This window comes from Alexandromys fortis, unplaced genomic scaffold, assembly GCF_014885135.2.
Source record: "Alexandromys fortis isolate MF-2015 unplaced genomic scaffold, M_Fortis_MF-2015_v1.1 scaffold_159, whole genome shotgun sequence".
In the NCBI taxonomy this organism is placed as follows: domain Eukaryota; kingdom Metazoa; phylum Chordata; class Mammalia; order Rodentia; family Cricetidae; genus Alexandromys; species Alexandromys fortis.
This window is the reverse complement of record NW_026068031.1, coordinates 2,972,367-2,987,118: the sequence shown is the minus strand read 5'-3', so window position 1 is coordinate 2,987,118 and position 14,752 is coordinate 2,972,367.

Genomic DNA, 14,752 nt, shown 5'->3' with positions numbered 1-14,752 from the left:
ATTTTGAAGCACCGAAGAGATTGCCGGAATTTTGCTTGACGGCAAGAAAGAACCTTCCACGTGGTGACAATGAAAATTACCCTTAGTTAACATTATGGGGGGGGGGAGTCTTCAAAGTGTGCATATTAAGAAAAATTTCATAAGAATTATACCCCCACTGAGTGGTAGAGGCACTCACCTTTAATCCCAGCACTCGGGAGGCAGAGGCAAGCAGATCTTTGAGTTGAAACTAGCCTGGTCTACAAAGAGTTCCAGGACAGCCAGGACTACACAGAAAAAACCTGTCTGGGGAGAGGACACCCGTGTATATTAGGAACAATCTGGTATAAACTCACCAGATTTCTACCTATACACTGTTATTTAACCCACATCAGGGTGGGAGAGTTGCTTTTTAGCTGCCACCGTGACACACGTGCCCATAAATACATATCAGACACACAACACACATACATATGTAAGAATAAATTCAAAAAATTTAAATCTTACCAAAAGTTGCACAGAGAAACCCTGTCTTGAAACACAAAAACAAAAATTTAAATCTATGCCGGTGGCACACGGCTTTAATCCCAGCACTCAGTACAGAGGGCAGAGTCTCAGAAGACCAAAAGAACTCCCCATCCCCCCCCAAAAAAATATGACTTTTCTTTGGACTTGGGAGATAAATTACATACCAATCCTTAGTAGAAAAACACATAACGCGTGCAATAAAAAGAAACTGAACTCCCCAAACGAGTTCGAAAGACAAAGCTTTTTTCACTGTCAGAAAAATCATCCCAAGAAACAGGATAATGTTCCCTGTTTTTTTTTCTTTTTTTTTTTTTACATGATGTCACTTCTTAAGCGGTGTTATACAGCTGCATGCAAATGACTGCTTTGAGATACTTTGCAAACAAAATTAGGAAAATAGCTGCCACTTACTGACTCGGCACTAAATGCATTTAACTTAGGTAATTCAACCCAAGTCTCGAAAAGAACAATTTAAAGCCTGTCGCTGATTCTTCCTGCTCCCACGCCGTGGAAGTGGATCGTGAGGTTCCCCGGGGTGATCACAAGTCCCTGTGGGCTTTTCTGGGGGTGAACATTTGATTCCAGGTTTTCAGAGGTAATTTTATTGCTCTATGAGTCTCACTTTCCTCCACGCGGCTACAACTCTAAGTCACACCTACCCGGACCACGGGCATCAATATTCCCAGCTCACACCTGGAGAAGGGGAGGCTCAGCGGGGGTTAAATTAAGAAAGAACATACAGCTATCAAAAGCTGACTCCAGTGCTCTCCTAACTGCTGCAATCCTATCACACAAAAGTTTCCTAAAGCATTCCTATAAATGATCCAGAGAACTTGGCATTTGGAGATGCGCCCAGTCACTTTGTAGACAAGGAAACGAAGGTAGAGAGCAAAGCCGACTTGCCTGAATTCCTCCAGTGGGGTCCAGCACAGCGTCCGGAGAGGCACACTTCCTCTGCACAGACCTACCCCTCCCCACCCTACCGGCTCCTATCCAACAGCATCTTCCCAGGCCTGTTCACACCTGACACCACCCTATCTCTTTCCTCCGTTCCCCATCTCCCAGAGAGGAAGATGTAAGCAGTCAATAACCCGCTTCTGGCTTCCTCAAAGGTGTGCCGAGAGCTGGGTCTAGTGGCACAAGCCTGGAATTCCAGCACTCCCAAGGCTCGAGTTCAAGTCCAGTCTGGTCTACGTAAGGAGACCCTGCTTCTAAAATGAAAAAGTTTACAAGCAGCTTCATACGAAACAGGACTGGACCACCAGGAGACAGGGTGGGAAGGGCGGGAGATTCAGGAGGAAGCCCTTAAGTAGCTAACTGGTGATGGGGTTCAGGTGCGGCCCTCTGGCAATGGCGCCCTTCCTGGAGGGTAGGCCGGGCCAACAACATAACCGCTGCCAGGGGCACTGAAGGAATGAGTCCAGCCCACGGCTGGCCTCCCTGAATCCCCACATAGCGCCTGGACAGGGTCTGAGAAAGTACTAAGCCAGAGAGGCCACCCCTGCCTCCGTGATACAGGCTTCGAGTTGGAAGGAGGTAGGAAGGTTTCTCCGCAACATCTTAATGCCTGGAGAGGACCTGGAGCCACAGACGGGATACGTGGACGGGGGCTGCACACTCGATTCCTCGCCTTTACCAGGGCCGGCTTCCCTGTCGCCTTCTTGCAAGCAGATAGGGAGCCGCAGAACCAGGTTCCGGCTCCGATTCCCCTGTATTTTAGGAGGGGTAAGTCAGGGTTCTGTGAAGAACCAGGAAGGGAAAACTAACTCCTTCCCGACCAACTGTATCCTGAGCTCCAAGGAGCCCAACTGGGAATCCAGAGCTCTCTGGGAGACCTCCCCTTTGCTCCCTGTCCCTCTCAAAAGCACGCCCTGCAATCTGTAATCTACTAACCCCCAAGCATGTGGGCCCACAGACTACTGGAGTTTGATCCCAGCCAGCCTGGCTTCAATGTCCAGGCTGTGTGATCAAGGGACTCAGCCATCTTGGTTCTTTTCCTGTGTCAAGGAGACCAAACTAAACTATCGCAGGTTTCCTGGGACTCGCTGGTAGGCCCTTTAGATACTGACTTCTCAAAAAAAAAAAAAAAAAAAAAAAAAAAGCCAGCCACCACAAAGGGTAGCTAACGGGTGCACCTGAGGCCAACAGAGTGCAGAGCCTCAGGGGCTAGCTACCAAGTTCAGTAGCTTCCCTGGACCCTGTGTCTGGAAGTGAAGAAGAGCGAGGGCAGTCTGCACAGTGAAGTGACACTGGTCACCAGGCACCCTTTGGGGTAGTAGAGTAGAGAGCTGGCCCACCTGGGGCTGCAGAAACCAGGGACCTAACCTGAGAAGCTCCGCAGTCCGGGGAGGGGCTGAGGCCGTACCATTGTGTCTGCCGGGTGGGGAGGGAAGATAGGCTAGTCGGTGGGGGGTGGGGAAGGGGCTGGAGGCGTGGGGGTAGGGAGAATTTAAACAATGCCTAGCGTCCCTGTCCACCACACTTCCGTAGCATCTTCACCGGCGGATCTTAGATCAGAACCCTTTAGTATCCTGAAGGCAACTCCTAGGTGCCTAGGACACCAAGTTGAATGAGGAACCGGCCCCTTCTTAGTTTGGGGGGGGGGGAAGAATCCTATTTTACTGACCTCGAGGGTGGTCCAGAGCCCTGGGGAGCATCCACTCTTCTCTCCATCTTCCGGCCTGGGTCATTTAGGCCACCCTACCGGAGAGGCCTTCCTGGAGAGCGTCGCTCTCTGAGCCGCACTCACCTCAGTCCCATATCTGTAGTGGACCATGGAGCGTGGACGGCCTACAGCCAACTGGCTGGTGGGGAAGTGGTTTAAGCCACTCCCCCCCAGGAAATCGCCCACCTCCAGGGCTCTGGTCCTAAGATGAAAGAAGTGCAAATTCGGGGGTCACTTCCAATGGTAAAGTGATAGTAGCTATTGTCTTATCCACTGTCCCCCGCTGGGAGTGTTAAAATGCCCTGACCTAGCTCTGTAACAGACCCCTCTCGGCCCAGGGAAAACTTAAAAGAAAATAAGAAAGATTTCCAAAGAGTTTGGGGAGGGGGGAGGGGAGCAGAGGGGGAGGAAAAGGTGACTTAGATTTAGATAGAGGGAAGAGAAAAGTTTGCAGTTAAGCTTGGGTTGGGGGGGTGACCCCTTGGTGTCACCCCAAAAGAGCCATGGATGATTGAGTAGAGAAAGACTTCGGTGTTTTCCGAACCCCTGAAATGCAGCTTGCCTAAGTAGGCCCTACGATCTAGAACAGGCAGGCAGGGAAACAGCTCCCTGCCCCCATCTTGTTGTAGGCCTGGTTCTCACAGGTCTTCTCCACTCCGCTTCTCAAGCTTGGGGCTCAACACCTCTTCTTCCCAAAGCTTGCCTGGGCTTGAACTGCATCTGGCAAGGGCTGGGGGTGGGGGTGGCGGTGAGGGGGGGGCTATCCCTGCACACCTAAACTCTGGGCCCACAGGAAGGAGGAACTGTACTGTACCAGGGGCTCTAATCCCTCCCTGCGGTGCACCTAGGGCCCTAGGGGATTTTTAAATAATCCCAAAGGATCCAGTCCCAAGGCCTGTCTAGTTTTTGGCAGTGGGGGAGGTGAAAGGCCCCAATGGCTGTCTTTGGAAGTGGCTCCCCTCCAGGAGTTTTTCCTGCCTGGTTTTAACCCTTTAGAGTGCTGTGAGTAGCTGACTTCTTTCCCAAGCCCCCATGTCTACCTCTCTCCCTTCAGTGTGCTCTTGTCCGTCAGGGTCCATTATACCCAAGTCATTGCTATCACTTTTCCCGGTCCCAATTATGGGTTCTCTTATCACTGAAAAATCCCTCTCTAGACTTCCATTCCGCTGAAGGGCTGTCTGCTAGCTGTTACCAGCGCTACCCACTGTGATGGTAATGGCCTGCGGCAGTGGATTAGCCTCGTCTCTCCTTCTTGGATTTGAATGCCAGCCTTGGGGGCAAATGGTTAACCCTTAGAACGCTGATTTATTGGTCACTGGGGCCTATTATTTGATGTCTTGATCAACTGAAAGTATTTCGGATTCTGCATGGCACCAACAGAGTATATTTGAACTCTGAAGCCCTCTGGTGATTTGAAATTGCTTTTTATGTTCTTAATTTAAGTTTGCAGTATTTTTAAAGTTTGAGATAATAGTGGGAGTCTCTTAGAAGGAGATAGAAAACTTTTTTTTAACATATCTTCCTGTGTTGTTTGACATTTTATAAGGGGCTGTATTAGTGTTGCTATCTTTTTTTTTCCTGAAGCAATGAGGATAATTGAAAAATCTTTAAAAGGCTAATGGAATCTTTTAAAGTGTTTTTTTTTTTTTTTAAGACGTGGTAGAAAAAAGAGCTTGGGGGCTGTTCTATTACAAAAATGTTACTTCTAAAAGAAAAAAACTACATGTAATTTCATTATCACAGCTATTGTGAACATCTTGGTATATTCTATTCTTAATCTAGGTTCTTTCCCTTATGATTATGCAACTTAAACATTCTTTTTTAAAAAGATTCAAGTGGCACAGAGTAAAAAAAAAATGGAATAAGAGCCCATCGGGATGACTTAGCCAGAAAAGGGCATCAGGCCTGTACATATAAGTTCAGTCCCTGAGAGCCACGTGGTGAAAGGAGAGAAAGATTACAGATTACAACAACAAATTGTCTTCTAACCTCCACACGTGTGCTACACGCAACACACACACACACAAATAAGTGTAATAAATAAAATCAATTTTTAAAAATAGAAGAAGTTGAGCAGATTCTTGTCTGACACTCGATCACCACTGTGTTCCCGTCTGAGGAAGATTTCTCTGGTTGGATATTTTCATTCTTTGTTAAGGATTTAATTTTTTTTTTCAATATTGGTAATTCAACCTAGGGATTCCTTTGTGGTAGGCAAGAGCTCTGGGCAAAGCTGTAGCCCCAGTCTCTCTTCACTTTTTGAGACAGGATCTCACTACATTGCCCAAACTGATCTTGAACTCACTCCGTAACCCAGGCAAGACCTTAAACTTTTCTTCTTTCTGCTTCAACCTCCCAAGTAGCTGGGATCACACACCGACACGATCAGGTGCGGCTAAGATTTTATTGTTAGGATCAAATGCGCTATATACATGTGTAATATATAAATAATATATCATGATACGTATAAAATTTACATAATAGAGGCAGGGAGGTAGCACAACACTTCCAAGCTCTAGCCCTACAAATCCTCCCAACCTGATCCCAGAACCTATGTAGAACACTGGTGTGGTGGCCAGCGATCCGGGAATAGGCCTTGTGAGAACAGAAACAATAGAGGCCCTGCCTAGGCTATTGCGGGCGGACTGTAACAGAGTGGAAGGCAGAAGTGATGGCAGAGAGTTGTCCTCTGACCTCCACACGCGTGCGCACACACATACGATAAATAAAGAACGGACATAAAGAAGCTGAGAAATGGCTCATTGATCCAGAATGTTCCTTGCTAGCCCAGCGGCGGTGGCGCACACCTTTAATCCCAGCACTCAGGAGGCAGGGGCAGGTGAATCTCCAAGGTCAGCCTGCTCTACAGAGCCAGTTCCGGGACAGCCGAGGCTACACAGTGAATCCTACAACAAAATTGAATGCTTCCTATTCTTTCAGAGGACCTGGGTTCAATTCCCAGTACCTGAATTATCAGATGGTTCACAACCACCCGTCGTAGTCCAACTCAGGGCTCTGACACTCTCTTCTGGACCCCTCAAGCAAGTACATAAGTGGCAGGTACTAACACAAACACACATGAATACACATAAAATTTAAATACATATAATATTCAGAATACTGATACAGGTTGACTCAAAACTTTATGGAAAGATTTAGAATTGAAAGGTTAACCCAGTCCTCTGATGATAGTTTCTTTCTAAAGAAATACCACCTGTCCCAACTAGCTTTTAGTCAATTTGACACAAGCTAGAGCCCTTCCTTTAGGAAGAGGGAACCTCAGTTGAGAAAATGCAGCAATAGATTGGCCTGTGGGCAAGCCTGTGCTGCTTTTTCTTCACCGATGACTGATGTGGGCAGGTCCAGTTCACTGTGGGTGGTGCCACCCTGCGCTGCTGGTCCTGGGTGCTATAAGAAAGCAGGCTGAGCAAGCGATGGGGAGCAAGCCAGTAAGCAGCACCCTCCATGGCCTCTGCATCAGTTCTTGCGTCCAGGTTCTGGCACGATTTCCTGCGTGCTTCTCTCTGTGATGGACTGTTACCTAGAAGTATAAGATAAAATATAAAATAAACCCTTTTCTCCCCCAAATTGCTTTTGGTCTTTTTTTTTTTTCTTTTTGATCGTGGTTTTTATCACAACAATAGAAGCCCAAATTAAGACATCTCCCAATACTGTTACTTTATTGTTCCAGATTTAGATTTAAAAAGCAAGGCAGTGGTTGGGGAGGTGTAGCTCAATTAGTAGAGCGCTTGCCTCAGATGCACCAGGTCTGGGAGGTGCAGGTATGCGCTGGAGACAAAAAGTTCCTTAGACACTGTCTCAGAAAACAAAAACCATGTCAGAAGGAGGAGGGCATCTAGAGGGAGGCAGAGAGAGTGGGGGGGGGATGGAGGGGGAGCAGGTGGAAGAGTAGATAGAGAGGCTTTCTCATTTCTTTAAAGCACGATGTACCTCGCTTTTGTAAACTTATCTGTAACTTTGGAGCCTGTCCTGGAACTAGCTCAGTAGACCAGAGATCCGCCCCTCTCTACCCATCACCCCACCCCGAGTGCTGGGAGTGCTGGGATTAAAGGTATGCACCACCAAGCAGGGCATGGTTGCACATGCCTTAAATCCCAGCACTCCAGAGGCAGAGACAGGCCGAACTCTGACTCTGAAGCTATTTCGGTCTACATAACAAGTTCTAGGACAGCCAGGACTATATAGGGAGAGATCCCATCTCAAAACAAGAACAACAAAAGCTTACCGGCTCAACTGGTAAAGAGACTCCCTATGGGGCTGGAGAGATGGCTCAGAGGTTAAGAGCACTGCCTGCTCTTCCAAAGGTCCTGAGTTCAATTCCCAGCAACCACATGGTGGCTCACAACCATCTGTAATGAGGCCTGGTGCCCTCTTCTGGCCTGTAGGCATACACACAGATAGAATATTATATATATAACAAATAAATAAATATATATATAAAAAAAGAGACTTCCTATGCAAGCCTGGGAACCTGAACTGCAGCCTCTTAACCAACAATACAAGGAGAGAAGCAACTCCACAAAGTTGTATTCTGAGCTGTCCGTGCTTGTCGTAGCAGGCTCACAAACATAAGCACGTCACGCACAGGCACGTATTCTATATTCTCTTGGCTCGCGTGGTGGCAGGAGCAAGAGTCTGCTAGCTCATGTCGAGACAAAGTGAGGAGAGAAGACAGAAGTATTATTCAGAACGCTGTATCTAAAACACAATCATTCTGAGTTAAGGATATTCCTCAGTTGGTAGATTGCTTGTCTAGCATGCACTGGTCCACGAGTTCAATCCCCAGTACCACATCAACCAGGGATGGTGGCCATGGCTGTAACCCCAGCATGGGAAGGTAGCAGCAGGAAGTATGAGGTTAGAGACCCTAGGTCTGAAAACAAAGAAACAAACAAAAATTCCAAAAACAGGCAAACAAATGAACAAAACAACTTATTTTGGGTGAGAACTGTTAATTAGTAATTAATTAATAATATTAAGTTTACTAACAAGGGAGGTGGTGCCTAAACTCCTCAAACTCCAGAGGCTGAAGTGGGAGGATTGCACGGCAAGTTCCAGACCAATTTTAGCAGTGGAGTGAGACCCTACCTCAAAAAACAGAGACAGACAGACAGACAGGAAGACAGACAGACAGGAAGACAGAGAGAGAGATTTTCTTATTTTAGATTTGCTTCTGTTTTGAGACCGATAGAGCTGGGGAAGGCCCTTCCCTTCCGATGCCCCCAAAATTACCTGCAAGAGTTTGGATTACAGGTGAGCATCACACAGGTGTATGAGCTGCTAATGATCAAAATGAGATTGTACTCATGTTAGGCAAGAACTCTACGAATGAAGCCACATCCCCAAACTTAACATTTCTTTTTTTCTCACAAATGCTTATTAACATTGACATTTTCATAATGGATCTACTTTTTTTCCTTTAAAATAAAATTTCGTGTAACCATGGCTGTCCTTGAACTCACTATGAGGTCTCCCTCCACCTTCCAAATTTGGAATACAGGTTTATGTTACCGTGCGCAGCTTCCTACGCTCCTACTCCTAGTCTTCAAAATCTGGTGTGTTTTTGCTCCATTTTGTTTTTGTTTTTGTGTTTGAGACAAGACTCCTAGCTCTGGTTGTTCTGAAACCTAAGATCCTCTGCCTCTACCCCCAGAGTTCAGAGATTATAGACCTATACCTCTGTCTGACTATGCAGTCACAGTTCATAAGTTAATGGCATCTGTTATCACAGATGCACACTCTGTATGAACTAGGCATGAATCAGTCTGCCTCTTGAAGTATTACTGATCATGGTTAAGATTGTTTTTCAAGCCAGGCAGTGGTGGCACAGCCTTTAATTCCAGCACTTGGGAAACAGAGAGAGCAGATCTCTGAGTTTGAGGCCAGCCTGGTCTACAGAGTTCTAGGACAGCCAGGGTCACACAAAGAAACTCTATGTCTAAAACAAACAAACAACAACAACAACAAATTGTGTTCACATTTTGCTATTAAACTATGCTAAAGTGAATTACAGGGAAATAGCTCTATTTTTTTTTTTTTTTTTTTTTGTATGTTTTGTTTTGTTTTGGTTTGATTTTTCAGTTTTTCAGACAAGTTTCTCTGTGTAACAGCCCAGGCTATTCTGGAACTCCCTTTATAGATCAGGCTAGCCTTGAACTCACAGAGACCCGCCTGTCTCTGCCTCCCAAGTGCTGGAATTAAAGGTGTACTACACCACCACCCAATGGCTTTTGTTGTTGTTGTTTTGAGACAGTCTAACTCTATAGCCCAGGCTATCCCAGAACTTTATTGCTTAACTCAGGCTGGCCTCACACTCACAGCCATCTTTCTGCCTCAGCCTCCTGAGTTCTGGGATGGTAGGCATACATTACAACCATGCCCAACAAAAATGTCTTGCATTTTTTGTCAATCCAATAGGCAGAAAATGTGTTCCTTTGTCCCTCAGATCAAGGACATCTTGGGTTACATGGGACAGACTCTTCCTCAAAAAACTTAAATAAAATAAAACCATACACACACACACATACACACAAACACACACACAAAGAGCTCAACAGTAGACTATGTTCAACTCCCTAAACAACCCTCCTCCCAAAAAAAGAGGTCAGGTGTGGTAGTGCACACCTGTAAGTCTGAGCACTTGGAAGGCTAAGGCAGGATTTCCATGAGTTCTAGGCCAGCCTGAGTTATATAACAACAGCCTTTCTCAAACACATACAAAAAAAAAAAAAAAAAAAAAAAAAAAAAAAAAAATCAAACAAAAAAAAAAAAAAAAAAAAAAAAAAAAAAAAAAAGGTATCACAAAAATAAAGCAGGACCTGAGGCTCTGGTCATAAAGTTATTAAACACGAAAAACTCCCGGATTCCCAGCAGTAATTAAACTGGTGTCTATAAGCAGACATCTTTAGTAAATACGTACCTGGTTTTGAACAAAATCCAGAATGAGGTGGTAGAGAAATCAGCTCTACTCTATCACTTATAAAGGGACACGCAGAAAAAAGCTTTCTTTAAATATTGAGCAAAACTAGGGAATGAGCTGTCTGCAGCTACGGCTTCCCGTGGACAGGTTGAAGGGGAGGTCACAGTTCACCTGTTCTTACTGCAGCTACCAAAACCACAGGTGTGCTGAGTGAAGGACTTACTGCACACCAACAAGCGTTACACAGCCCCAGGGCAGAGTAGAAGGACAGCATCGGTCCCTGTTTTGCCCTGAGCAAGCTCTCACACCCACAGGAGTCAGTTCCACTCGGCCACTGTGAGTGGGAACCAGGCCGCTAGTGATATGTGTAGGCCAAGGCTGGCACCCAGATGTCCAGTGTGTCCTGCTGATAAGCTAATCCTCTTCCCTGCTCACTGCCTTTTCTTTGTTTATGTATGTATATGTATGTGTACCTGTGTGTGGATACATGCACGTGAGTGCGGGTGTGGGGGGGGGGGGCTGCTGAGGAGCCAGGAAAGGATGTTGGATCCCCTGGAGCTGGAGTTAGAGGTGGTTGTGAGCTACCTGGTTAGAGTATGAGTGTTGGGAACTGAACCCGGGTCCTCTGCAAGAACAAGAAGTATTTTTAACCACTGAGCAATCTCTTGGGCCCCCAGTTTTTTGGTTTTTTGTTTTGTTTTGTTTTCTTAAGACATGTTCTCACTATGTATCCCTTACTAGCCTAGAACTGGCTTTACAGACCAGACTGGCTCCGAACTTGTATTGATCCCCCTGCCTTTGTTTGTCTCCTGAGTGTGGGATTACAGGTGATTGCTGCTAAATCTGGCCCCATACAGATTTAAAGACTTCATCCCTTTGTTACTGGACTTGGTGATAAGGGACTGTCTGAAAAATAAAAGAAAGGAAAAAGAAACGAAAAGAAGAAAAGGAAAACAAAAAATTTCTCCATTTTTCCTTTGCATTACTTCAGCCATTCAGTGATTTACTAAAAAAAATCTGTATTATGTAATGTAACCCATCTTTCTTTTCACCACTGATTTATTAAGATAGTCATCCACTCATTTCTTTCTAGATATTAACAGAGCAGGCATTTGAGGGGCCTAATGTTGCAAAGGTAAGTAAGTCTGAGACCACCACACCAACACTCTTAAAGCAGAAAAAAGTCTTTACTTCTAGCAGGCTGCTGCACCAGGAACTCGACCCAAATCACGAAACCCTGGGCCTTACAGCCCTTTGTCTTTTATGTGCAAAAACCCACATACTAGTTGTCACGCTTCAGTTAGCAAGAAACATAACTACAGAAACCAAAAAGCAAGGCTAGTACATTGAGAGACTTTCCTGGGACTGTGGACTAGGTCTCTGATGGGTTAGGTCTTTGTTTCTATTTTGGCAGATGTTGGGGCCTATGTGCTGGAGTTTAAGGTCAGGATGGAGCCCCTAACATGCCGTCAGTTGTGCTAAGGTCTGGGACCTGTTACACCTGATATGTGTATGGTCCCAGGCTAGACAGCTCCACAATGATGTATGTGTGATCATATGTAGACATGACTCTAGGCCTTAGCCCACAGGTCATGTAGCCAAGAATAGCTATGAATGCAACCCAGCACAAAACTGTAAACTTACTTAAGGCATTATAAAATATCTTGCATGTGTGTGTGTGTATGTGCAGATGGCTTCAGAGTCTAGAAAAGGGGATTAGACCCCCTAGAACTGGAATTACAGATGTTTGTGAGCCATTTGATATGGTTACTGAGAACCAAATTCAAGTTCTCTAGGAGAATATTTTTTTACGATACTTTACATTTTATTTTTCAATTTTTAAAATTATGTGTATGTGTATGAGTGTGTGTACATGAGTATAGGCGCCCACAGAGGCTGGAAAAGTGTATCAGAACCCCTGGAGCTGGAGTTAGAGGTAGATAGAGCTGACTCACGTGTGCTCAGAATCAGACTTGGGTCCTCTGCAAGAGCAGTATGCACCAAACCTGCATCTGAGCATGGAGAGCAGCCTCTCCAGCCCCTTGGTGATTAAGATTTTGTTTGTTTGTTTGCTTGTTTTTGTTTTTTCGAGACAGGGTTTCTCTGTAACTTTGGAACCTGTCCTAGAACTCACTCTGTAGACCAGGCTGGCCTCAAACTCACAGATATCCACCTGCCTCAGCCTCCTAAGTGCTGGGATTAAAGGTATGTGCCACCACCAGCCGGCAAGTTTTTTATAATTCAATTGAGAGGTTCTCTTTCTTTCTTTCTTTCTTTCTTTCTTTCTCTCTCTCTCTCTCTCTCTCTCTCTCTCTCTCTCTCTTTCTTTCTTCTTTTTAATTGAGAGGTTCTTAATTGTAAGAAAGAATTGTCGATGGTTACATCATGTCGCAATACCAGATGGCTCCCCAGACGACACTGTCTTCCTTGGTGCCATTCTGGCAGCTGCTTATTTTTGCATCTATGGCACTGGGAAACTCCTGGTTTCCTTTTCTTTATTCCTGATTCTGCTTCCTTCTTTCTCTCCCACTTCCCCTTCCCTTTTACCCCTCTTTTCTTCCACCCAGGATTTGAGGCTTCATTGCACTATCGGAGAGACCTTCAGAATCACCAAGAGGCTTGGAGGGATGGCTCAGCTGTTAAGAGGGCTTACCGCTCTTCCAGTGGACCGGTGGTCAGTTCCCAGCACCCACTTGTTGGCTCACAGCCATCTGTAATTCTAGTTCTAGGGACCTAGCGCCCTCTTCTGGCTCCCCCAGGAACCAGGCATGCAATACACAGACATACATGCAAACAAAACACTCATGCATATAAAATAAAAATAGATATCAAGGCCGGGCGGTGGTGGCGCACACCTTTAATCCCAGCACTCGGGAGGCAGAGGCAGGTGGATCTCTAGGAGTTCGAGGCCAGCCTGGTCTACAAGAGCTAGTTCCGGGACAGGCACCAAAGCTACAGAGAAACCCTGTCTCGAAAAACCAAAACCAACAACAACAACAACAACAACAACAACAACAACAACAAAAATAGATATCAAACTCTCAAAAATAAAAGACTACTAAGAGGTGGATGATCCATTAGTCCACACTTGGGAGAGTCAGCCAAATTTGATGGGGTCTTGGCTTCCTCAGTTCCCTATTATGAGACCTCAGGCAAGTCTGTTACTCTGTCATCCACTAAAATAGGACAATTGTATCCTGTTTACAGAGCCAATGAAGTGTCTACTGCAACCAATACTATTGTTTGGCTCTAAAGAAGCTCTGACGACCAGGAAATCTCAACCCAAGGCAGATAGGCAGTCTACTGAACAGTGTGGAAGATGCACAGAGTAATGTCCTCTCAGGGCGAACGGGTTTTAAGCAAGGTGTAGGGAAGAGATGGGGAGGGGGAGGGAGTATGCAGAAGGATCAACTGACAGTGTTTGGACGAGCCATAGAGAAATCTGATACTTGATATACTAGTCAAAAATAAAATTTAAAAAAATCATAATTAGAATGAAAAAACTAGCCTGTGTGTGTGTGTGTGTGTGTGTGTGTGTGTGTGTGTGTGTGTGTGTGAATAAAGCTGCTCTCAGAAGCCATAAGTAGTTAAATGAAAACCCAAGTGTCAGGGGGTAGGCTACTGCTCCATGAATTGCTGGCCAGGAAAGTCCCTCAGGCCCCCATAACAATATAGGCAATTGCTACTACCGCTGTGGCACATAAGAATTGGATGGTAAACCGGGCAGTGGTGGCGCACGCCTTTAATCCCAGCACTTGGGAGGCAGAGGCAGGCGGATCTCTGTGAGTTCGAGACCAGCCTGGTCTACAAGAGCTAGTTCCAGGACAGGCTCCAAAACCCCAGAGAAACCCTGTCTCGAAAAAAAAAAATTGGATGGTAAGACTATTTATTATCAAAAAGATACCGCATAATACCTCGGTCAGAGGAAACAGTGAGATTAAACCGAACTGAGCTGACAGCTTCCTTCCTGCTGGCTAGCCCTGATACTGAGGCGCAGGCAGGCTGTAGAGAAGGTCATCAGAACTCTTACTCACCTGCGGCCTTTTCCTGCTATGGTGCTAACCAACCCGACCAGGTGGGCTCACCAGTACAATGATGGCAAGTCTATACTGGAGCAACCAAATGCTTTCCGGTCGCAACTGATCTCAGCTCCATGAAGGAAAATTCATGTCTGACTCTAAAGTCAGAAGCCCATGGCTGAGAAGGGCACAACTCTAGAGGGGCAGTGCCTGCTGTTGCTTCTCTAGATGAGCATGCTATGTGTAGTAGGAGAGTGTGTGTATCCAGGGTAAACATTAGGATGAAGTAGCTGTTGTCTGGGAGTACGTAGACCTTGAAGAAATCATTGGAGGAAACAGTGCTGGCTCCCTGTCATTTATAGAGCGTTGCCGTTTTTTTTTTTTTTTTTTTTTTTTTTTTTTTTTTTTTTTTTTTTTAATACTGTCCCGGCAAACCTGGAATGTCTTGCATTATTGAATACTTCAAACAGTGCACAATGAGGGCTAAAACTGCAGGGGTGTGTTGTTTTCCTTCACGAAACATATAGATTGGAACAGGGGCTTTGATATGACGAACTTGTTTTATTCAAAAAGCAACTCTTGTGTAACAATCAATCAATGTGCTTTTCTGCACGGTTGTCA